Source organism: Desmodus rotundus, chromosome 3 (assembly GCF_022682495.2).
Source record: "Desmodus rotundus isolate HL8 chromosome 3, HLdesRot8A.1, whole genome shotgun sequence".
NCBI lineage: Eukaryota > Metazoa > Chordata > Mammalia > Chiroptera > Phyllostomidae > Desmodus > Desmodus rotundus.
This window is the reverse complement of record NC_071389.1, coordinates 147,182,644-147,194,955: the sequence shown is the minus strand read 5'-3', so window position 1 is coordinate 147,194,955 and position 12,312 is coordinate 147,182,644. Positions and strand designations below refer to the sequence as shown.

Here is a 12,312-nt window from a genome sequence, read left to right as displayed (position 1 = left end):
GTCTGAGGACTTCCAATGGGTGAGACGCCCAGGACGGGGCCCAAAGAGGGTTCGCCTGGAGCCGTCAGAAGCTTGATGACGTCTGGGTTCTGACGTGCAGCGTAAGGACTAACGCTGTTCATGGAATCTGCCTGGCTGGAGCGCAGTTTGGGTCCCACATCCCCACGTGTGACAGCACTTGAAAGTCTTGGGTGATGTACATTCAGTACTGACTGCTGAGCAAGGTGACGGGCATTTTGCATCCATTATTTCTGACCCTCGAAAAGAACCCTTCAAGATAGATACTATTGTCCACCTTTTACAGGTGGGGAATACAAAGTTTAATATGGTGCTCAGGGGCACATAGCTAATAAGTGATAGAAAGTAGCATTGAAATTGACTTCTCACCTTGCGGTTCCCGGAGTGGAGGGAGAGTTGGGGTGGGGGTTAGGAGGGAAGTAAGGGTGGGTTGAGACCTGTGGGTGTGACGGGAACGTGATGCGGTGAGCAGAGGCAGAGCTGGGTTTTGTGAGGCTGAAGCTTTTACAATTTGGGGGCCTTCTAAGGAAAAAATATGCAAAATTATGTACAAAATTGTCTATTTAGGTATTTATTTAGAATGAGAAAATGATGCTTTGGAGATTCAGAATACTTTCTTCTGATATCTTTTTAGGTGATTTACCAGCTCACACAGAAATGCTTTGACTTGCAACTTGGCTTCACCTCCCCTCCTGGACCCCTCTTGGACCCCAGAGGTCTCTCAAATGAGGGGCCCCGAGGCTGAAGCTTTGTTGGCCTCACTGCGACTCACCGGGGCGGTGGCTAGGGTGTGGGGTGGGGTACAGATCAGAGATGGGACGTGAGGACTGGGAGCAGGATGCGGACCGTACACGTCACCTGATGAAAGTAAATGAGGTGGGGAGACAGTGTGAGGAGAAATGGTGTCTTGTTTTTCAGACCTCGTGGAAAATAGACCCACGTCAAAACAGCCGTGTTAAAGTGTGACGCCCCCCACCAGGGCCCGCCCCAGTGGGTGAGCAGGTGCGGGGCTGGAGAGGCCCGCCCTGGTGTGCAGGGAGGTGTCTTAGGGGAAGGGCGCCCGGAGAATTTGAGTTTTTAAAACAGTCCATCAGCAACAAAACAGTTTTAATGTTTTAGATTTCTTTATTGCAACCATGCAGCGATGAAACAGGTGTGTGGGGGTGGGGGTGGGGCAGAGAGAGGGGGTGGAGAGAGAGAGTTTGTAAGCAAGCCAGAGTTCAATCTCTGAGTAACTTTTTTTCTCCTATCTTTTTAGATGGCTGCTAAATCCTGTTTTAAATAAATATGAAAAGATCTTCTATACTGGTGAAGACAATTATTCCAAATACCTTTTAAAACTTGACTGTTTCTCTACAAAGCAAGGATGCTGTGAGGAAATACCTGGGGCAGATTCCACCTGCAGCGGAGACAGCTGACGGTGGTCTGGGCCAGTGCACCCGGACCGTTGCTCTGTGACGCAGCCCCTGCTCCGGTGGTTTATAATCTTAGCGATAGGTGGGCCCTTGCTTTTCTCTGGGAGACCTGTGAGCGGAGCTGGGGCTGAAGGTCAGGCACAGAAGGTGAGTCTCCTGAATGGGAGAGGGATAGTGCCCCCACAATAAAGCCCAGCGAATGGTGTTGATTGTTGACAGTAAGAAGAAAACACAGAGGACACAGGTGAGCAGAAGTATTGACTAAGCCACGGATATGACTTACCTGCAATCCCCTGAGAGCTAGTAAACATTTTCTATGCGATTTAATAAATTTTACAGATCTCTTAATTTTTGCTCTAAGATTATTGGGGAAGGGTTATTGCTTATCAGTCTTTAACAATTTAGAGGGACTTACTTTATTCGATCCGTTCCAGGTAGTAACTGTGGGACTTTATTTTTTAAGAGGAGGAAAGGTAGAGAGGTGGAGGTCACGGCCTGGCCCGAGGAGCAGGAGGAGTGGGGTGCTCTTGGGGCCTAAGTGCACTGGGACTTGCGTGGCACTTTGCTGATCAGTAACGAGCAGAAGACTCAGGAAGCTGTTGGGTACACATTGCCTCACACACTTTTTGCTGGTGGCCGTCTTGCACAGGGGACAGTCACCAGTCTCACTCTGTGCTTGGAATGCAGCAAGGAGCACAAACATGGGTGGAAAAGTGTGGTAGGTGGAATAATGGCCCCCTAGTCCCTGGCATCTGTGAAGATATTAAATTCTATGATAAAAAAAAAAAAAGACTTCAAAGGGGAATTGAGGTTAGAAACCTTAAAATAGGAAGATTAACCTGGATTATCCAGATGGGCCTGATGTAATCACATGAGTCTTTAAAAGTGGAAGAGAAAGGCAGGAAAATGAGTCGGAGAGATGAGACTCAAGGAGAAGAGGCTGATGAAGAGGCAGGAGAGACTCAAAGCTTGAGAAGGGCCGAAACCTCGGCTTTGAAGACGGAGGAAGGGGCCATGAGCCAAGGAATGAGGGCAGCCTCTAGACTGGAGAGCATGCCCAGATAGCCGGCAAGGAAGTGGGGCCTCAGTCCCACAGCGGCAAGGAGCTGGATTCTAACAACCTGAGGGAGCAAACGAATCACTTCTCCCCTGGAGCCTCCTGAAAGGAATGCACGCCTGCCAAGACCTTGACTGTAGCCTGGTGAGGCCATGTCGGACTTCTGAACTACAGGACTGTAATAGTGTTTTCTTGCTAAATTTATGGTAATTGTTGCTGAAGCAATAGAAAACTAATCTTGCGGGTAGGGTACTGCTTAATTTCTTGTGTCAGTGGTCCTTCACCTTCTGAGGGTCATAGACACCTTTGCAAAATCTGACGAAAGCTATGCATCCTCTATGGGGAAGAACTCACATACACACAAAACTGAATGTAATTTAAAGGGGTTCAGGAACACACCAAAGCACATCTCATAGACCCAGATTCACAACCTGTTAATGGTAACCATCAGAGGAGACGAGCAGGGTGCAAGGAGGCTTTCCAGTGATAACCTTGTTAGCTGCCAGTGACGGCTGTCACGGTGCCCAGGAGAGTGCTTAGCTGGGCTGCACCGAACCAGTTCCGTTTTGATGAAGTGAGCTTCCTGGACACTGAGCTGAAAGACACTCACCTAGCGAGAGCTTTCAATGACGGGCCCCTCGGAACGGGCCCGCACTGTGGAGTATCACAGTCCGTCTTCATCAGGTAGCTACTGATACCTAGTGATTTGAGGATCACCCCCAAAACTTAAAATGTAGAACTCACCAAGTAAGAGTGGGTATTGATTTTATTCCCCAGAGAGTATGTGCAGAAAAATCCTTATAGATATTAGAACTTAGAAAATTAAATTTACTAAAAGTTGGTGACAATACTGTTTTGGAGATTACTAACATTATATAGACTTCCTATTTGTTTACAGCAGTAGAAATATTATGTGAGCCACTTAGGTAACGCTAATAGCCACATTAAAAAGCTAAAAAGAAAGATGAAATTAATTTTAATAGTGTTTTATTTAGCTTGGTATGTCTAAAATATTATGATTTCAAAAATATCATTTCAACTGCAATCAACATCAGATTGTCAATGAGACATATTCCATTCTTTTTTTCCAACGTAAGGCTTCGAGGTCCAGCGTGCAGTTCACACTCCCAGCACGTGCCAGCTCCGACTGGCACATTTCAGTGCCGAGTAGCCACACACGGCTAGTGGTGTTCATATCAGACAGCACAGGCTTAGAAAATAATGAAGCGTTAGAGTCAAATTTTTGAGGCATAAACATTACTTAATTCATACATATAAATACATATGGAAAGAGCCTCAGATGCCAAAACACTTTTTAGAATAGTGATTGTCACTTGCTGCTCCTTTTGATTGTATATGCGGTGATACCATTGGGAATATTGTGTGAAGGAAGGAAAATAATGACAATCTAAAGATATTTTTCAGGAGATTTTAACTTAACCTTATGTGATCTTCTCTGCACATAATAGGCCTTTAATATATACATCAGTTTACTTCAGTTTTTGTCATTAAAGATCAAATTTTAGTGTTGGAAAAGATTTTAAAAATCATTTACTTTTTAAAGTGAGGAAGCACAGATTAGAAGATTAGAAGGTGGAAAGAAAATAAAGAGTAGAGATTTTTTGGCCTTTCTCGCATGGGGATTTTATGCAGGAAGCTTTGGTTCTTTCTTCCTTCCTATTGCCACCGCCGCTACCAGTCACCGACTGAGTTACTGACGCGTCAGACACCAAAAGCGTCGTTATTAATCTTTCCACAGCTCTGCACAGCAGATCTCATTGTCCCCATGTACCGGCGAGGAAACTGAGACCTGCAGTATGTCCAGGATCATAAAGCTCATTAGTGCAGAGCCAAGCGTCAAACTTACCCTTTCCTAGACCAGAGCCTGTGTTGTTTCTGACACAGTCGGTAGAACTCCCACTTATCTGTGGGGGATGTGTTCTAAGACCCCCAGTGGGTGCCCGAAACCAGCATACACACGATACAGTTTAATTTATAAATTAGCATAGTAAGAGGTTAACAGTAACAAACACCAAAATAAAACAATCACAACAACATACTGCAGCGAGAGTTATGTGAATCTCGCACTATTAAGTAAAGTAGGGGCTACCTGAAGACAAGCACTTCGATGCCACAACAGTCGAGCTGATAACCCAGAAGGCTGCTAAGTGGCCGACGGGGCGGTTTGTTGGCCAAAAGGAAGACTCACATCCCAGGTGGGGTGGAGCAGGATGGCAGGAGGTTTCATCACGCTACTCAGTATGGTGTGCAACTTAAAACTTATGAACTGTTTATTTCTGGAACTTTCCATTTAATATTTTCAGACTGTGGTTGACCACAGGAACCTGTAACCTCTGAGAGGAAAAGCGTGGGTGCCAGGGGACTGCTGTCTGCTACGTAGGCTCCGTCAGGCTGGGGAAGGAGAGGACCAGGGGGGCCTGTGGAAGTACCAGTGAGGGGTTGGTGAAGTGGTGTGTGGTTGATGAAGCAGCCAAGGGAAGGAGGGGAGAAGGGTGAGAGAGGAAAGGAAAGACGCTGGAGGTGTGGCATAAAGGGTATGCCAGATGAAGCGCCGGAGTTAGTAGAGTGGCTTTTTAGGTCGATGGCTGGAGGCCCTTTCTTGACAGCCCACCGGGTGAGTGGGCTTTGAAAAGGGGGAAAGAGGAAGACAGTGGTGACTGCCTGACTCCCTCAAAGAGGAGCTGTGCCTTGTGGCTGCTTACACCATCTTTGCCCTTGACGGATCCGTGTTTTCCTGCCTGGGGCTCTGAGCGTGGTAAGAACTAAGTGAGGGTCGAAGGCTCGTGCCCTCTATTCCCTCAGCATCCTCGAGTTTCTAGGGATTTGCAGCGTGCATTTAGTCAGACCCAAGAGACCTCTAATGTCTGCTGTCTTCTCGCACACCTGCGGTAACATTTAGTCTCATACGCACAGGTTTAGTTTTTCCTTTTTCCTTGTGCCAGTTCTCAAAAGTGGAAAGTTATTTTCTTCTAGGATGAAACTATGTGAATGAAACTAAGGGAGATAAACATAATAGTCAGTCTTTGAGACACTGCTAGTAACAGGGGTGGATATACATTTGATGGTTACCTCAGGGCATAAGGTTGCTGGCGGGCGACAGCCAGACTGACTACAAGTTCTGAGCGCGCAGCATTCTTTTTCCAGATTCTCAGCCACGTTGTTCCAAAGCACAGCTGCCAAAACACAAACACAAAACAAAATGGAAAGTCCACATGGTTCCAAATCCACAAAATGAAAACCATGGACACAAGGAGAGCTTATAGCTCTATGGACTTCCGTGATAAGATATCTTGGATTTGCTTCAAAAATGAGCGTTCAGTAGGAGGTGGGTGGGAATATAGATGAAACGAGATTGGGTACGAGATGAAAGCTGAGTGGGGGTACACAGGGCTTCATGATTGTCTCACTTCTGCATAAACTTGAAACTCACTTGAAATGCCACCAGAGATTTCTATTACTAATTTATGTAAATTAGTACCCATAATTTATATAAATAAAATCACAATGAACTTGTTTTGCAAGAAGCTCTTTTCACTCAAATGTATATTTAATCTCTTATTTATAAGCCTTTTTAAAAAAAGATTTTATGTATTTATTTTTAGACGGAGGGGAAGGGTGGAAGAAGGAGAGGGAGAGAAACATCGACGTGTGAGAGATACATTCATCATTTGCATCTTGCGTGCCTTCAACTGGGGACCCGGCCTGCAACACAGCATGTGCCCTGACTGGGAATTGAACTGGCGACCTTTCGGTTCACAGGCTGGCACTCAACCACTGAGCCACACCAGCCAGGGCTATTTATAAGCCTTTAAGTTGTTTCCATATATTTTTTAATTTTTAAAAATATGTTTATTGGGGTGGAGGGATGGGAAGAAAAGGCATACAACTGTAATTGAATAACAATAAAAATTTAAAAAAAAAGTGAAAAAAAAAGTTTATTGATTTGAGAGAGGGAGGAAGGGGGAGGAGAAAGAGAAGGGGAGTAAGATAAACACTGACTGGTTGCCTCCCACACATGCCCTGACCGGGAATCAAACTTTCAACCTTTCGGTGTACAGCAACCAACTGAGCCACACAGGCCTGGGCATCCAATCTTTAATATTGTAAATAACATTCTTGCATATGTATCTTTTCTGATTTGTATCATGGCTGATTCAAAGGTATGTATATTTAACATTTTGATATGTGTTGCTAAACTGTACATAAGAATGGTTGAACCTATTTTTTTAACTGTTTAAAAAAATATTTCATTTATTTTTAGAGTGGGGAAGGGAGGGAGAAAGAGTGGGAGAGAAACATCAATGTGTGGTTGTCCCTTGTGCGGCCCTTACCGGGGACCTGGCCTGCAACCCAGGCATGTGTCCCAACTGGAAATCAAACCGGTGACCCTTTGGTTCACAGGCCAGCGCTCAATCCACTGAGCAACAGCAGCCAGGGCAGGTTGAACCTATTTATACTCTTACAGTACTCCATCATATCTAAGCCAACACCAGCCTTTGTTAATTAGCTTTGCTAATCAAATGAAAACGTGTTATCTCAGTGTTCAAATTATTTGTATTTCTTAGCTAGCAATAATAAACGTATTTTTGTATGATTATTAGCCATTTGTAGTGTGTGTAATTTGCTTGTTCATCTTCTTTACCAGGTTTATCTGTTTAGATGTTGAACCTTTTATTGACATGTAATAATTGCTCTTTGCATATTAATGACATGTACCTTTTGTCATATTTGTTGCAAATATTCTCTTGGGTTATTGCTTCAACTTCAATTATGGTGTATGTGTGTGTGTGGTTTTTCCCCCTCATGCAGTACTTTTTAATTTTATGTAACTTAAACTTTAATAGTTTTGGGCTTTGGGGTCATGTTTAAAAAGTCCCTGCTTGCCCTGGCCGGGTGTCTTGGCTGGAATGTTGTCCTGTACACCAAAAGTTTGTGGGTTCCATTCCTGGTCAGGGCACATACCAGGTTTCGGGTTTGATTCCCAGTGGGGTGCACAGGGGAGCCAATCAATCAGTTTCTCTCTCACATCAGTGTTTCTCTCCCTTCCTCGCTCTCTAAAATCAGTAAACATATCCTTGGGTGAGAATTAAAAAAAAGTCCTTTCTCACCACAAAACTATGAAACTATTCCAATATTGTTTTATTCTTACAGCATATTTTTTATTATTAAAATGCTGCTATAAAATGTGAACATTATACTTAATGTAGGCTATTTCTTATAATTTTAACCCCATAGATAAACAGTCAATAGTTTATATTTCTATAGAAATATATATATAAGTAATATACTTTTTGTTTTTCTAAAATTGCATGCACCTTGGACATCCTATTTTGCCAATACACCTACATCTACCTCTGTCTTTTTGAGTTGCATGGTATCGAATTGTATAGATCAGTTTTTCTCAGTCTTTCCCCATTATTGTTCTCTGAAGAAGATGTTTTAGACATTTATAACCATTTCCCCCTGAAATTTCAAAACCACATATATACAGTGTATCTATTTATGTACTTTATGCATATTTGTGCTTTATATATAAAAAATCAGTTTTTTGGTCCCTCCCCCCAAGAACCAATTTTCACCTCCTTGCTTGTTACAGTGCCCCTCTGAGAATGCACAGTATAGATATTCCGTATCATATCCCACATGTGTATACTGTTTTTCATGTTTCAATGTGATATCACCTGTGTTTATTTTTTAATCCTCACCGAGGATATGCTTAGCGAGAGGAAGAGAAGAACGAGAGGACAGAGAAGGAGGAGGAGGGTGAAAGGGAGGAGGAGGAGGAGGCAGAGAAGGGGGGGAGAGAGGGAGAGAGAAAGAGAGAAAGAGAGAGAGAGACACACACACACACACACACACACACATTGATGTGGGAGAGAAACATCAATTGGTTGCCTCCCAAATGCTCCTGGGCCAGGGAAGGAACCTACAACCTAGGTATGTGCCCTAACTGGGAATTGAACCCACAACCTTTTGGTGCACGGGATGATGCTCTAACCAACTGAGTCACCCAGCCGGGGTTTACCCATATTTACCTTTATACATATATTTTGTGTTCCTATGAGATAAATACTAGAATTGAAAAGCTGTGCCAATTGGAAGAAGATTTGACCTCGGTGGTAGGCACACAATACAATACAATATAGAGATGATGTAATTGTACACTTGAAACCTATATAATTTTATTAACCAATGTCACCCCAATAAATTTAATTAAAAAAAGAAGCTTTGTCAAAAGGTATTGATATTAAAAATTTATCAGACATTGCTACAGACTGGACCAATCATATACCATCCAGTATCTCTTGAGACTCTGGCTTCAATTTTTACATGTTAAATCACAAGTCCATTTGGAATTTATTCTGGGATGGTGAATAAGGCAAAGATCTAGTTTCCTATCCCAAATCTAGTTCATTGTCCATACATACTTTATTGAATTAATCTTTTTGATTGGCCATGTATTAAATATGGCAAATACTCCTGTATATACTCAGGCTTGAATTCTACCCCGTGACTGTTTACTCCTATTCCCTTACCACCCTGTGTGTATTACTCTTGCTTTATAATATGCTTTGATATCCGACTATACAGTTTGCTTTTATAAACTTCCCTCCTATTTATTGGTATTTTAATTTTTTTCTCAGAGTGAAGTTTGGAGTAGTTCTGCTTAGTTCCAAAGCAAGAAAACAACAACAAAAAGCTCTTAAAATACTATTGGGCCTAAGATTGGGATTATACTAAATTTGTGGATAAATTTAATGAGAACCAGAGTAACAAATTTAAAATAAGTCATAGAAGAAACAGAAATAATGTTGATTTAATGAGGTATACCTGTATCAGGATATTTTGGGTAGTAAATGACAAAAATCAGATAAAAAAAGAAAATTAAAAAAATTAAAACGTTAATTTTTAAAATTTTATTTATTTTTAGACAGAGGGGGAGGGGGAGAGAAAGAGAGGGAAACATCAATGTGTGGTTGCCTCTGGTGTGCCCCCCACTGGGGACCTGGCCTGCAACCTAGGCATGTGCCCTGACTGGGAATCGAACTGGAGACCCTTTGGTTTGCAGGCCAGCGCTCAATCCACTGAGCCACACCAGCGAGGGCTCCTGCCTTGATTTATAGTTATTCACATTAGTTATTTTAATATTCATCATACTAATTAGTCATCTTACTAGTCATTCATCACATATTATAAATGCACTATTATATATTATAGTTATTTTTCCACAATAGATGAGGCAGGGACTTAGTCTCACCTGTGTGTATATTTTTCACATTACTTAACAAGAATAAGAGCTTATAATTACCGAGTTAATGAATGTATATGTAACCTTTCTGAGATGTCCCTAAATTCTATAAAAACCAGAATACCATACTAACGGCTGAATCTCATATTATTCCCTTATGAGGACCTTGGGAGGTTTTTTTCCCCCCTCAGGCTTGTGTACCAAAACTATACTTCTCTTAAGCAAATTAAAAATAGTAACCTTACAGACCATGTGAAACTTAAAACTATGTTTTCCCTCTGCTTTAGTTGCTAAGAAGCTCGAGCCTAATTTGTGGTGTTACCCCTCTAGCACACAGGACCTTTTGGCATAATTTTTTTGGGTATTAACTTACCCCGCCTTTGTTTTGCTTTTCAATTACCGTTTGTGTCTATTTTCTCTTCCAATCTTTTTCTTCTATTAGAGTGTGTATCTTTTTCTGAGCACACCAAATCTTTTGTGAGAGAGGTTGAGTATCAATAAATAATATACATCTATAAAATATATTAAAAATAGTTCTTAAAACTTGCTAAAAGCACCTTATTATTATTATTTTTTGATCTCTGAATCCGCAGAGAGCCATCATCTACTTCAAAGCCATCAGGAGAGCACTTCTCCAACTTCCCTTCCCCACTTACAGACTCATTCACCTCTTTAAGAGAGCAACGCTTTATTTGTTCTTACAATATATATTTATCATGTAGGATACAGGTAAGTAAAAAGCAGAATAGCTAAAAAACAAACAAAAATACTATCTGGTAAGAAACTACACACTGCTGCTTTCATAACCCATTTCTCTGTCTTAACAATGCATTTTACATCATCTTTCCTTATTTAAATATTCTACATCATTTTCAGTGGTTCAAAGCATCCCACTGATTGTGAATCAACATAGCCAATCACATTCCCTTCCTAGAAAACCTGAGGGTGCCCTTAAACTGATAAGAGTGAACTTCTCTTATCTGCAACTGTGTTGTCTACGTCTAACCTAGCTTTTGTTGGTGGACATGTTGAATTGAACTCCACCCAGTTCAAAGCCAATGACTGTTTCCTCTTGAGAATTTCCTAGAAGGATACTTGCTGAGTCCTAGTACATAGGCATTTTATGTACTATGTACATGAGTCATAGTACATAGGCATTTTAAGGATTTTGATACATAGTTCTAAAATGCCTGAGGGAGAAGGAAGATGTGCCAATTTCTATTCCCATCTGCAATGCCTGTTTCACTAAAACCCTAGTCCAACACTTACTATTTTCTTTCTAATCATTGCCATCTTAATAGGCATTGAATATGCCACTTATATTTATCACTAATGTGGCTGAAGATACCTATTTATTGGCCACATTTATATGTACCTTTTGATATGTTTTTGTTACTCTTTTGCCAATTTGTAAGTTTTTAAATTGTTAATATCCATACCCACCTTGACATCCTCCTTCTCAGTTCTGTCTCCTATCAAAGCTAATTTGTGTACTTGATTTATGCATCTCATCTCCTATTTCTTCAGGAATTCATTCAGTTATTGAACTGTAACCTCTGACTACCAGTTTTTTTTTTTTCCTTGCACTAATAAACATCACCAAGTCTCTTCTCCTTAAAGAAAAGCTTTGAGTCTTTTATTTCACTTGCCATTCTCCTCTGGCTACTGACATTTCCCTTTTCTTTTACAACCAAACTTTTTGAAAGAATTGTCTTCGCATGGTGCACTCACTTCGTTTCCATCTCTTCAACTCACTACAGCTTTACATTAATATCTTCAATGCCTTCTTTGTTGCTAAGACTTCAATATCAGAATTATATCATATAAATATATATATGTGAAAAAGCAGGCTACAAAATGATTTTCCCCAAATAAACTTAAGCATGCAAAAAATAGTTATGCAGAGAAAAGAACCTGATAACACATGAAAAATTTAAGTTACTTCTGGGCGGTTAAATAGTGAGTTTACATTTTTTTTCTCACAATTTTAAAAGCAAGAATAATTTACTTTGACATTAGACCACGTTACAATGTAAATTAGAAATTCTCAATTTACATTTTCTGAAAGGAGGCAGAAAACTAGAGAAGTGACGGTAAGAAGCTAACGGGCCACGCACTTCACCTCCCTGCAAGGCTCCGAGTGGTGCGAGAGGGCGTGACCCAGACCCCTGGGCAGGCGTTCCCGCGGGACACTACTGGATAACCTCCCATTAGCGCCGTTGCCTCTTCAAAGGGCCCTCCTGTCCTCTTCACTCGTCCCAGATAGCCTCGGAGCACTTCAGCCTATCCTGCTAACCGCTCCAAACCTCACAGAATCTTCAATGGTCTTGGTTGCCCTGGTAACAGTCAGCGGACGCCCAGAGCCGTTTCCATAACTCTTCCCAGCATGCTGCGCGCCCCTTCCATTCACTTCCGGGGTCGGGGGGCTGACTCCCCCGGAGGTAGATCCTGTCATTCCTAGCCTTGCGGACTGACGGGCTCGGGTGCGTTTCTGCGCGGGGCCGCGGGGACTGTTTTTTCCCCTCAACATTCGAAATGACAGGAAAGCCGAA

General features: G+C 41.9%; 1 long non-coding RNA gene across 1 annotated transcript; it reads right to left on the bottom strand.

Annotated features, from left to right (window-relative positions):
• Positions 1-3,932: 3,932 nt before the first annotated feature.
• Positions 3,933-12,123, bottom strand: LOC139440800 (uncharacterized). The gene is made up of 2 exons (XR_011651025.1): positions 11,817-12,123; positions 3,933-5,684 (listed from the first exon to the last, which is right to left on the bottom strand). It is a non-coding gene; the product is annotated as an uncharacterized lncRNA (long non-coding RNA).
• Positions 12,124-12,312: the final 189 nt, after the last annotated feature.